General features: G+C 40.4%; 1 protein-coding gene across 3 annotated transcripts in view; it reads right to left on the bottom strand.

Annotated features, from left to right (window-relative positions):
- The window catches only part of elk3 (ETS transcription factor ELK3), a 47150-nt gene extending 38115 nt beyond the window's left edge, over positions 1-9035 (bottom strand). Inside the window, exon 1 of one of the 3 annotated variants that reach the window (XM_028813601.2) lies at positions 8686-9035. The gene's annotated coding sequence lies outside the window, so the exon portion shown is untranslated. The remainder of the gene's footprint in view (positions 1-8685) is intronic. The other 2 variants (XM_051931358.1, XM_028813584.2) reach the window with 2 other exon arrangements.
- Between the last annotated feature and the right edge of the window lie 4825 nt (positions 9036-13860).

Raw genomic sequence — 13860 nt, 5'->3', positions numbered from 1 at the left:
TGACACTTCATATGTAGGCTTGTGAAGACTGGTCCAACAAAGAAAAACTGGATTGCTGATACATACATGTACACCTTAGAAATAACTTTATATTATCACTAAATTTTTCCATCTCTTATCTAAACATAAGTGTTATGAATCTAAATTGTTAGAACTAGCCAACCCGCAGCATACCATACACTGCATAATTATTTATTGATGGGTGAACACTTCCTGAAAGACACAGTTGTCCAAATGGGGTGGGTTTGAGGATACGACTGTAAGTGAATGAAAAGATGGAACTCTGGAGAGGGCACATTTGGTTACACAAATACATGAAAAGATTGCCATGTCTGGTTGAGCTTTTACTGGTGCATGCACATATTTGGTAGATAAATTTCTCATGTAAACAGATGCTTTACCATTCAAACACTTACTGCAAAGTTGATTTTTCTGGTGCAAGTCAGCAAAATGCTAAAAATAGTTACAATTTCCTATCTCCATAATGTACAATGCAGTAGACACCATAGCTAAGTCAAGTCCAACAAAAAAATAAATAAATGAAGACATGAATAAGGCATATGAAATGTTGCTACTGCTCCTAATCTACAAAATTCTATGTGTATTATATGATAAATAAATCTACTGTGGGCTGTTAAAAACTAGACTCCATAAACATGACATCCTAGATAATAATATTAATAAACACATTTAAATATTTTCACTTAATGAGACAATAGTTAGATACATTCAGGGGAAACCTGACTAAAAAAAAAAAAAACTAATATGAAATGAAGCAGATTTTTCCACATTGAGTGAAAATAAAACATTTCCTGCCAAAGCATCCTCTGAGTTTTGCATCTGCGCTGTAAACCATAAAACTGTCTAAATCAGGACTTCCTCCTATTATACTTTGAAGGCGTCTTCCTGGGAATGTAGATCTGAAACAAAAAGGTAGGAATTCCTGTCACAGGAGCCATCGGAAATGTTTGAAAAGCAAGGTTTCTCTGGATGGAACATTTCCGTTTAGACTCTACGACATTAACAGACTTAAATCCTGCTAAACTTTGTCTGCAATTTAAAACATTTTTAAGTATAAATGCATTTTCTTCAGTAAACCTTTCTGAAGCTGATGCTATTTATGAGCATTCCCTTCAAAGAATGAGATACAAAAAGACTGATGTGTTTACATGCATTTCTTCAAATTTAAACAAAGAACAATCAAAATAAGGGATAAGTGATTGCAAATCATGAAAACTGAATGACAAGCAAGCGATTAAATATAAAGATTCACAACTACGAAAATTGATTAGTAACAGAACACTGCTTTGGGTTTTTTTTCTTGCTGCTGTCATTAATCCTCCTTTACGAGAAAATAAAGTCATGTCACTGTTATTTAGTGTAGTAGAATACAGACAACAGATGCACAGACTTCCAAAGGAAATATCTATCACTTGTTCCAGACACAATGAACTCTCTTAAGAGCCGGCATCTGGAAACGGAAAGATGTGACAGAGAAGTTGAGATATTCTGTAAGCACCCTTGCACTGCAAGTGTTATGAAGTAAAATAGCACTTTATTACAAAAAATAAATCACTTTCAGCCCACAAAAATATTTATTTTAGAAGGCATAAACACAATCATATTTAAATAATTAACATGTCTGTTTCTCATCCCTTCTCCATTTAAATTTCAGAATATGATTTCCATTACCCCGGTTAGTAAAATATAATTTGTTAAAAGCAAAGGACTTTTTATAAAATTGGTATTTGATAGCCATACTATCTGTAACAACAGATTACTCCCACAACAGTGTTCCTATAAGGTACAATACCTAAATAAAACAGAATTTCACTTAATTTTTCTTTGACGATCAATCATAATGCAAAACATACAGCAATATTTTAACCAAATTATTCTTTTAGAATTTACACTAAGCATAATCCTTTTTAGTCAATGAAGGATGTAAAAATTGTCATTTTTTGTGTATACCATATTAATTTGAATGTGTCTTTGCCTTCTTTCATAGAGGACACAGATAAAAAGTACATAGTGCATTTATTTTCACTAAGTCCCTTTTCCCTGCTTAGCCAAAGTTTCACAAGTTAAGTGAAAGTGATAGCAACTCTAGTCTCCACAGAGGAGGGTTTCCAGACCCTTTAGGAACAACACTGAAAGAAAAAAAAATTCTCTTTTTTCATTGTCTCCTTCTCTATATGTAATCGTTATTTTTTTTATACTATGTAATTAATGCTTTGGTGGCACAAAAAATATCATCATGCCTTGAACTTAAATTTGGGGAGCTGAAGCTACAACTTTATGGTTCTCAGTACAATTTTTTTTTTTTTTTTTTTTTTTCTAAGTAGGCCACACACAGTGAGACAGTTTCAACATGTTTTAATACTTTTCCGAAGAATCAAAATGTATTTAATGACCAATAAATATAAACCAAAACATAACATTCTATGTAGAAGGAAATAGGAGGTTTATGTATATTAATATGCACAACTGTTGCTTTCTGAAAAGAATCCATCATTTCAGCAGTAAAATACACCACTGAATTTACTGAAGGACTTGGAATTTGTGAAAATCTATTTTTTGAGCCAATGTTAATCAAAGAAGCTTTAGCGTTCATGCAGCCCCTGCTTTAAACAAGTCCATCACAGATGCTTTGTTTTCTCCTACGGTCCTAATTAAGTGCATGGAACCCCCCTGAAATTAAAACGTTTTTACACTATTTTATTCATTTACCCTACTTCAGATTACAGTTTTGGAGATAAACACTTCAAACTTTATGCTTAATTCATAACATTAGCCTCCAAAACCACTACATTTAAAAAGAATTAGTCAATGTTCATGTTATAGCCTTTGGTCATTTTCATTAATAGTATTTATTACCAAAACTGTGAGGCATAATATATTCTATAATGTATTCCCGGGACTAGCTACCTTTATATGACAAGATACTTTAATAAAGGTAAAATCAATCAATTAACTTTTCATGCTTCAGTGAATGTCATAGGTAGAAAGGTAACAGCAAATGTCTGTTACTCAAGACATTACTCAACACATTTTCTTACCCGAGTACACTATACAAGTACATATACGCTGATGTTTGGTGTTCTGCTGTATGTTATCAAATTAGCTAGTACAGGAAAAGGTTTATTAAAGCTCTGTAACAGGCTGTATGCTCTATGACAGTGAGAAGTGGCCGATAAAGATGGAACATGAACGGAGGAAGAGAATAATAACATGGATGTGTGAAGTGTCACGAAATGAGTTGAAGATAAACAAAGAGAAAAACTGGGTGATTACGGTGGTTTGGGCATGTAGAATAAAACACAAAGAATGACTTTGTGCACGATGATGGAGATGGAAGGGAAGAAGGCAGAAGAGGAAAATGTAGCAGGAGATAGTATCAAAAAATATAAAAAGAGTAGATGTCACCCCGATAGAGGCTCAGGATGGTGAACAGCGAAGAAAAAAATATTTCAGGGGCAACCAAAAAAAATGGGTAAAACCAGCAAATGGCCATGTAAACCAGTGGTGATGATGATTATTTGAGGACATCATCGAAAATAGCAAAACAAAGTTAGGCTGTAAATCTTTATGGTCTATAATTGGGCACTGTTAATTGAAGATTTATTTGTGCTTTAGAGGAGTTTATTTATACATAATGTCTAAATTTACCACATGATAAATATAAAAGCATTAGGTGATAATGTTAAGAAAAAACTACATAACAAAAACAGCATGTTGTTTGGACGAACAGTTGTTTCCAAACTGACCACTGTGTTTCAGCCAGTGTGACTATTGAGATAATCGATTAGTTAAAATGAAACATTTGTCACCTATTATACAGACAAGTAAAAAAGTAAGTACACCATCTTCCAGTTTCTATAGATCAGAGTAAAACTAAATATCATCTAGTCCTCAACAAGCTCATAATTTAAAAAAACATTCTGATAAGAAGAACAATAGAAATGAAAGAGGGTTTTCACACAACTATACATACAAGCTGTATATTATTGGCATATGAAAGGATAGTTTCAACAACAAAACACTTATCTTTTTATTACTTAAAATATGTACCTTTGTCTATATAAAATAATGCATATATCTAAAATGCATTTCTCACAACATCATAGATAATCTTTTTGTGCACATTAAAACTAACTGACTTTACAGAGGCACAGGGGTTAGCATTACTGCCTCATGATACAAGAAGACTCAATGCAAATCTCTGACAGTTACTGCCCAAGTGGGGGTTCTCCTTCCACACTCCAGAGGCATATCTGTTACATCAGAATGGCACAAGTTAATATGTGTGTAGCTGTTATGTGGATTTCTACATGTTCAACTATTCTAGAATTCTAGATATGTGTAAAAGAAACAGGGATAACTTTTGGCTAGAAATGGCTCACTGGTTAACACTGCAGCTTTAGAGCTCCAGGAAAAGAGGTTCAAACCCCAGTCCCTGTGGGTTTTCTTTTACATTCTAAAGACATATAAAGCTTGCTAAATGACTCTAAATGGCCTTCTGTGAGCGCGAGTCAGAGTATAGAAGTGTGTCCTGTGATGGGACTGATGCTCTGAGTAGGAGTGGTTCCTGTCTTGGGCCTAATGCTTCCGGGAAATTCTCTGTTTTCCCAGACATTGAAATTGGATTAAGCAGTTTAAGTGAATAGACTGCTTAACATAAAATATTACATACCCTCATTTTTTGTATTTATAACCACCATTACAAATAGCAATCGAAAAAATATCAAACAAATACTGCCAAGTCAGTATTGCCACCCACCCCTAACAAATATGGAAGCCTACATAATACCAAAATCAAACCAGGCTGGTATTATTAAACAACTGTTTTACTGTATATTTTATATTCATAATTTTGAAAGCTGAAATGTAATGACAATAAAATAATACATTAATGACATTTCCATAAGCTGTAGGAATCTAGTGAACTTTCTTTTTTAGATATCGGTTATAAAGATTTTTTTTTCTGAGTGCCAATGTCTTTTTTGCTAGCAAAGGGCTGACACTGTGGTTAGTTAAACTGCTTCACAGCTCCAGAGGGATGTCAAGTCAGGTCAGGTCGGAGAGTATGCACTGCTACAGCACGTTGCCACACCAGTCACACAACAAAAGAGCTTGTGATCCTGGTTGGCAGCCCCCCCAGGCAGACACTCTGTCCAGTCTCACCCTCTATCTGCCCCCGCCATATGTTACATGGGCATCCCCTTGGCCTGATTCAGCCAATCGGGTCCTCAACAATGAGGATCCTGCAAGCCGTATCACCCTCGTGGAATCATGCTACATGGCCGTAGTGCCGTAACTGACACTCCCTCACAATGCAGGTAAATGTGCCTCATTTGGGACTCCGTCAGCACCCGCTCATTTGACACAAAGTCAAACTAGCGGTATCCAAGGATTCTCCAAAGAGACACAGTATCAAAGGAGTCCAGTCTTCGTCTCAGGTCACTGACTAGCATCAATGTCTCACAACCATATAGCAAGACAGGAAGCACCAGGACTCAAAAGACTTGGCCCTTTGTCCTTCTGCATAGCTATCGAGAGCACAACCCACCCCTTTCCAGCAACCTCATGAACCCCCCCCCCCCCATGCTCTCCCAAGCCGTCTACTGACTTCATAAGAAGACAAGGTTGACATTCCTTTTGCAGACAGACATACTGCTGATGGCTGTGCCCAACAGGTCATTAAAGGACTGGATCTTGGTTTTTATCCAGGGCACTCGCAAGCCAAAACACTCAAGACTCTTCACTCAGCCTCTCAAGCGCCCCGATCAGAGACTCCATTGCGGACGATGCTGTGATCTTCGCAGAGTCAAAGTCAACATCCGTGAACCTTTCTTCACCAACAGATGCCCCACAGCCACTGGACCCCACGACCTTGCCCAACACCCAGTCCATGCAAGCACAGAACAGAGTAGGAGCAAGAACACACCCTTCACGAACCCCAGAATCAACTGTGAAAAACGCAAAGGTTCTGCCTCCACTCTGCACAGCACTCACAGTACCAGTGCACAGGCTGGCCATGATATCCAGCAACCTTGAGGGGATCCCACAAAATCTCATTAGGTCTCACAGGTAGAAAAAAAAAATTGCTTGGACACTTGCAGTTTCTTGCTGTATCTCCATGCATTTTCTACTGGATAATCAGGTTTTCCTCTCATTTTCCAAAGTATTATAGTAAGTTAAATAGTAAACTTAAGTGAACAACTATCCTGTGATAGACCGAGACCCAGTTCCGGGATGGTTCCTGCCTGGTGCCACCAAGACAGACTCTGTTTCAAAGTGCAGCCCTTCCATCTGCACTTCAGGACAGGTCATCCACCTGAAGCTAAGCATGTTTCAGTCTGGCCAGTACTTTAATGGGAGACCATCTATGGATAGCATGGGCTGCTGCTGGAAGAGCTATTGGTGAGGCAACCAGAGGGTACTTACCCTGTGGTCTGAGTGTATATCCCAATGCCCCAGTGTAGAGGTGTGGCTAAATTGTTAACCGTCGCTTTGTCATTGTGGCTCCTAATTATCTCCCATCTCTAATTGGCTGACTCTCTCTCTCACACCTTCACCAGCTAATAGCAAGTGTGTGGCGAGTGTATTGGAACAAGAATGGTTGCCATCACATTGGTGGTGGCTGAAGTGGTCCCCACTGTCTACGTGAAGTGCTTTGAGCAGTAAGAAAAGCGCTATATAAATGTAATTAATTACTAAGGCTGCTAGATCAAGGATTGAGGTTTTTGTACATGACCCTCTAAAGAGCTGTACATCTACTTGAACCTCAATTTAAAAATTACTTTCTTGGAAAATATATTTTTACTGAAAATTTAAGAATCAGAAAAAGGTGTAATGTTATAAGATCTGCAAATCTTCTTTAGATTGGAAAAGTAATGCTCATTTGCTTGTTGAGGATACCTCAAAGGGTATGTTGGTTATCTGAGGTGTACTAAAGAATTATTGAGGAAGCTCTTAAACCTCTTCTTCTGAAATGACATTAAAAGTGTAGAAAAATCAAGATGCAGAGAGCCAATGCCATTTTAAGCAGGAAGTGAGGCTATGATACAATGACTTTAAATCACAAGACTCCAGGTTTAATCCCTGACTCACGGTGTAAACCTGTGCAAATCACTTGACCTGTATGTCCTTCATTTTGCACAAAACAAATTAATACACTGGGCTATATTTCTGCACTGTTAAAGTGCCTTCACTAGAAAAAGAAAGTTTATAAGCAAAACAGACTCTGAAAGGTAACCTTCAAAACATAAAAACATAATTCACTTTTGTTTAACAAAAAAACATGAATGACAGGGTGCTGACATTTTATATGGGAACAGCAAGCGTCAAGCTCGTTTTCAAAACCAATAACTAACACGTCCACAGACTTTTAAGTCACGGGACTGTCATCTTCAACTACAAACACTGATATCTCTCAACAGCTGTCAAGTGGAGCATTATCATGGTCATTCTCACTCGTGTAAATGGTTGGGAGGTTATCACCCGACATGCCCAGGGCGACGAATCTAAACGTGGCAGCTCACACTTTCCTTAACTTGAGACCCGCGACGACACGCAATTGCTGTAATTTCACGAAAGCACAGGTAGTTAAAAAATATATGAAGACGCCCAGGGAATCCACTAATGGCATCGCAGCATAAAAAGCCAGAGATGTGACCCTTTCTTTACAGTGCACCCCTCCCCTTCAAAGTTGTCGACTTTCTCCGGGTAACACAAAAAACCTCCTGTGCTAGGGAACGGAAACTCCTAATAAGATTAGTTGGTGTGTGCAGACATTACTTAGCCATGACTAAATCCACTCTCTTCCTGTAAGCTGCCAGTGGAAAATCCGAGGAGTCGCCCGCCTCCCGGAGGAGCAACGCAGCCCAGCCAGCCACAAGAAAAGGAAAAAAAAAAAAGTGCATCGATTTGCAGGCCCCTAACAGAGGCTCCCAAAATTGCTCTGATCTCTTTAATAAAACAAAAAAGAGCCAAAAGGGTATACTGAAATGTGTCGGGGGAGGGGGCCCAAGAGTTTCTTTGTTTGCTTCTGTGACTCATTTTCAAGATGTTGTCTGCTGCCAGTTTCAAACCGGAAGCGCATGGCAATTAGTCTTGCTGTTTCCAGACAGACCAGAAACTCCGCTCGGGCTTATCCTTCTCTCCCTCCCTCTCCCTGTGTGTGTGCGTTTTTTTTTTTTTTTTTTAAAGAAACCCCTCAAATACATCCCTGTGTAAAAAGTAAACGGTCACATTAGTAGGGGGTCCTACACTGTGGGTGCTGGAAGCCTCCCACCCCAGCCGGCACACGAATGCTATTTAACAAGGAAAAAACTGACATACTTTGCGTACACAAAAAGTCGCGCGAGGTGGCTTTCGCACTCATAAAAGTTTTCAGGTTTTTGGGACACGCGTAGTAAAAGGCGAGACAAATGCGCGATAAACCCCCTGCAGCGTGCGACCGCTTTAATTACTATGCCCCTCTCCCCCCCAACACCTTACGTCATGTTAAAGCAAACGGCGTTGTTTTAACGACCCAGCGCCTTATATACGCCGTTCACGACTACTTTTGGCGGATTCTTGGCATTTAACATTAAGAGTGTAAAGACACTGCTCAAAAAAAAAAAAAAACACACACAGCAGAGCACGTAAAAAGTTTGAACAAACAAACATGCACACACGTACCCAGACCTGTGATGTTATGTCCCCTTCTTTAAGGTTTTTACAACGAAAATAGTAAATTCCCCTTGTTTTCCATGCTGCCTGCCGCCTCAACTGCTCAGCTTCTCTGTAATGAGATCCTGATTTCTGAGTGAGAGTGTGTGAGTGCTAGTGAGCTAGAGAGAGAGCAGGAAGTTGGAGCAGTCAGACAGAGAGCCGGCTCACTTCCTTTCCTACATTATTCCCCAGGCGCTTTGCAGTCTGTGTAAACAGCGTTTTCCTCCCTTCTGCCCACCAGTGTCCAACATTGCTCTATTATAACACCACACGGGGAGACTCATATCGTAGAGCTCGCTGTAGGCGGTATGCGCCCCGCTGTGACGTCCGCACCGTGCGGTGTCGCGCGCGACGGGGAGGAGCTCGCGTGCCGGGCGCGCGGGCGGGAAGTTTGGCTAGTGTTGGGAGTCGGGTGAGCGACGCTGACTGGCGGCTCTGAAGAGTCGGCCTCGCCTCCAACGATGCACTCGCCCGTCTGATCAACTCAGTGACTCAGTCGGATCTTCGCATTTATTGAAGAAATGCTAAGTCATGATGTCAACTGGTTATGTTCAGTGTCTGATGAAGATGACATTAAGCGGACTATGCTGTCAGGCTTTAACATTGATTGATAGAGAGACTTAAAATTGATTGATGGAGAAACTGAGTTTTCCTTGGTGGCTATGTGACTTGTTTCACGAGATCAGCACAAAAAGTAAATTACTGTGTGTATTCTCTTCATCCACAATATGGACTTGCAGTGCTGGAGCCAGTCTGACAGCAAACAGATTTCCATCACAAGCTCTCTAAAGTCAAAGTGAATTGCATTCAGGTCTCTAACCGATAAAATTACTGTACACAGATAGATGAGTCGACTAAGCTGAGGAATCACAATATAGTGCAAAGTAGACAAACAGATTACAAGTACAATTAACTGTGACAAATACACAAAGACCCTTTAAGGCCATGGCACATTTGGAGACTTTTCAAGCAATTTTCTGCCACAGACTTAATTTACATCATCTTAGAGCAGGGGTCTCCAACTTCAGTCCTGGAGAGCTAGTGTGTCTGCAAGTTTTCAATCTAACTTTTTTCTTAATTAGTGACCAGTTTTTGCTGCTAATTAACTATTTCCCTTTATTTTAATTGACTTTTCCTGAGACTCTTTTTTCTTTAAACGGCACATAAACATAAATTTGATGTGAAGTGAGCCAACAGATGACCAACTAAGTTGGGGCCACAAACTCCAACCTTCATTCAGTTTCTTAACTTGAAGCCAATTCTCTTTGCTGATTAAACCCATTATTTAATTCCATGGTGTTGCCATGGCAGACATTTCCAAAACATTCTTTTTTAGGAGCGCTGTCAAAATGTTTTGTGGACCTGAGCAGATCAACATTACTGAGGCCTTCACCTTTCTTTATTTTCAGTTATTGTATGATGGACGCAGGTTGTTGTTTATGTGTCGGTTCATTTTGTGTCTTAATATTTTTTGGTTGCTAATTTAGGAAACAAGAAATAATTAAGTGGCCTGGGTCTTAAGTTGTGCATCAATTAAAATTAACGCAACGAGTTAATTAGCAGCAAAATCTGGTCACTAATTAAGAAAAGGGTTAGAATGAAAACCTGCAGCCACAGTAGCTCTCCAGGACTGGAGTTGGAGACCCCTGTCTTAGAGACATCAGAGACAGTTGGCAGCGTGCTCCCTTGAAACCAGTTGCCTAAAGTGGTATACCCAGAATATCAGTCTAACTAGTTTACGACTCACTCCAGGAAAGGATGATGAGGAATAAGAAACGCACATGCTTTGAACCTCAATAAACAGAAGAAAGGTTTGTTTTTCTGATGTCTTGTGTTTAATGTACTAAAACAGAATGGAAAAAAGAAAAAAGGTCAAAGACTGCAGCAGAACCCGTGGTATCTGTTAATCCTTAGTACAGCGTCAGGTCCATCAGGCAGCACAATATTGGGTGTCACAAAACGCAGGCACAATTGTGATGAAAAGTCTGCAGTCAGTAAACAGACAGTGATTTTCAGTGATTTAAAAATCACATACCCCACAATTAATAGTCTTATAATGTGACATCAGCTTATAATGCAAATTCCACAGATCAATGCAGTAGCCGATCCTTTGACATGATGGGTAAAGTGACTTGTGCATAAGCTGGAAGAGCAGACTGTGAACTAAGATGTTAAGGTAGAGTGGAAGATCATGGGGTGAGGTCACATTGTGTTGAGTAGTCTGACTGCCTTGGAGAAAAACCTATCACATAACCTAACAGATCAGGTCCTGATGTTGTAATTTCTTTCTCCAAAAGAACAAAGAATCAATGAGAGGGGTGAGAAGGATCCTGCAGAATACACCAGGCCTTGTGGACACATCGTTTGGAGAGATTCCCCAATGATAATCTCTGCTGACCTCACAATTCTCTACAGTCTCTTGTGGCCTGACATTGTGCAATTGTCATACTTGAATGTAATGCAGCTGTTCAGAATACTCTAGATGGTGCCTCTGTAAAAGTGTTGAAAATGGGAAGTCAACAATCAACTCTGTAGTCTTGTCAATGCTGAGGGATATATTGCCACTGTACCAAATGGACAGCTGTTCCACCTCCTTTCTAGATCTTGACTCATCATCCTAGTTTATCGATACCCAGCAAAGTCATGACATCAGCAAATGTGATGATGTAATTAGAGCTTTGTGTGGCTGTGCAGTCTTGAGTCAGCAGGCTAACGAACAGATGACCCCCGAGAGCTTCCAGTACTCCTCCACATTCATGTCAATTTGGAGACACCATTTTACCAAATATTGGCATCTGTAAGATGACTAAAATACACAGTGTTAGAGAGATAGTCATTGAAGAGAAAATAGTTTTTTTCTGGACATAAGACAACACCGATCTGGTAAAGCCATTAATTGACCAATCACTCATCCATTCTTGTTAGCACTTTCTCAACCCAGACTGCGAGCAATGAAAATCTAGCATTGCCCCATCGCAGGACACATTTCCACATATACACAATCTGACTAATTCTAGGCCAGTTTAGATTTGTCAGTCAACCTTATTCCATCCGTCCATCCTCCCACCCATTTTCTAACTGCCCTCATTGAGTTTAGGGACCCTGAAGCCAGTCTTTGCAGTTTTGATTAAAATGTGGCAACCGGCCCTTGATGACATGCCAATCCATTTCAGGGCACACATCCAAGCTCACTCTTTCATGAGGCCAGTTTAGATTTGTCAGTTAGCCTAACCTCTATAACTGTGGGATGTGGATGAAAGACCTGTGCACACACAGGGAGCACATGTAACTCTATACAGGCAGTCTCTGAGCTTGAGCTTTGGAACTAAGCAATAGACAATCTTCTTTTTCTTTCGGCTATTCCCATTAGGGGTTGCCACAGTGGATCATCTTTTTCCATATCTTTCTGTCTTCTGCGTCTTATTCTGTTACACCCATCACCTGCATGTCCTCTTTCACCACATCCATAAACCTTCTCTTAGGCCTTCCTCTTTTCCTCTTCCCTGGCAGCTCTATCCTTAGCATCCTTTTCCCAATATACTCAGCATCTCTCCTCTGCACATGACCAAACCAACGCAATCTCGCCTCTCTGACTTTGTCTCCCAACCATCCAACTTGAGCTGACCTTCTAATATACTCATTTCTAATCCTGTCCATCCTCGTCACACCCAGTGCAAATCTTAGCATCTTTAACTCTGCCACCTCCAGCTCTGTCTTCTGCTTTCTGGTCAGTGCCACCGTCTCCAACCCATATAACATAGCTGGTCTCACTACCATCCTGTTGACCTTCCCTTTCACTCTTGCTGATATCTGTTTGTCACAAATTACTTCTGACACTCTTCTCCACCCATTCCACCCTGCCTGCACTCTCTTTTTCACCTCTCTTCCATAATCCCCATTACTCTGTACTGTTGATGCGAAGTATTTAAACTCATCCACCTTCGCCGTACTGTTGATGCCAAGTATTTAAACTCATCCACCTTCGCCAACTCTACTCCTTGCATTCTCACCATTCCACTGACCTCCCTCTCATTTACACACATGTATTCTGTCTTGTTCCTACTGACCTTCAGTCCTCCTTCATCTTTCCCAGCTCGGTCCCTCTGTCTTGCCAATTGGTACAGGTCCTTTTCTCCCTCCTTAGTGTCCAACCTCTCATATAACTCATCATACGCCTTTTCTTTAGCCTTCGACACCTCTCTCTTCACCTTGCACCTTATGTCCTTGTACTCTTGTCTACTTTCTGCATCTCTCTGACTATCCCACTTCTTCTTCGCCATCCTCTTTTTCTGTATACTCTCCTGTACTTCCTCATTCCACCACCAGGTTTCCTGTTCCTCCTTCCTCTGTCCAGATGTCACACCAAGCACCCTCCTTGCTGTCACCCTTACTACATCTGCTGTAGTTTTCCAACTGTCTGGTAACTCTTCACTGCCACCCAGTGCCTGTCTCACCTCCTTCCTAAACTCAATCTTGCAGTCTACCTTTTTCAACTTCCACCATTTGATCCTTGGCTCTGCCCTCACTCTTTTCCTCTTCTTGATCTCCAACGTCATCCTACAGACCACCATCCTATGCTGCCAAACTACACTTTCCCCTGTCACCACTTTGTACTCTTCAATCTCCTTCAGATTGACTCTTCTGCATAGGATGTAATCCACCTGTGTGCATCTTCCTCCACTCTTGTATGTCCTATGTTCCTCCCTCTTCTTAAAATATGTATTCACCACAGCCATGTCCATCCTTTTGGCAAAATCCACTATAGTCTGACCCTTTTCATTTCTCTCCTTGACACCATACCCACCCATCACCCCCTCATCTCCTCTGTTCCCTTCACCAAAATGTCTATTGAAATCCGCTCCATTCACCACTTTTTGTCCCTTGGGTACACTGTTCATCATTTCATCCAATTGACTCCAAAAATCTTCTTTCTCATCCATCGCACACCCAACTTGCGGTGCATATGTGCTAACAACATTTATCATCACACCTTCAATTTCCAGCTTCATAATCATTACTCTGTCTGACACTCTTTTCACCTCCAAAACACTCTTGACATACTGTTCCTTCAGAATAACACCTACCTCATTTCTCTTCTTATCCACACCATGTTAGAACAATTTGAATCTACCTCCGGTCCAC

The sequence above is a fragment of the Erpetoichthys calabaricus genome, chromosome 1 (assembly GCF_900747795.2).
Source record: "Erpetoichthys calabaricus chromosome 1, fErpCal1.3, whole genome shotgun sequence".
NCBI lineage: Eukaryota > Metazoa > Chordata > Cladistia > Polypteriformes > Polypteridae > Erpetoichthys > Erpetoichthys calabaricus.
This window is presented reverse-complemented; position numbering and strand designations above follow the sequence as displayed.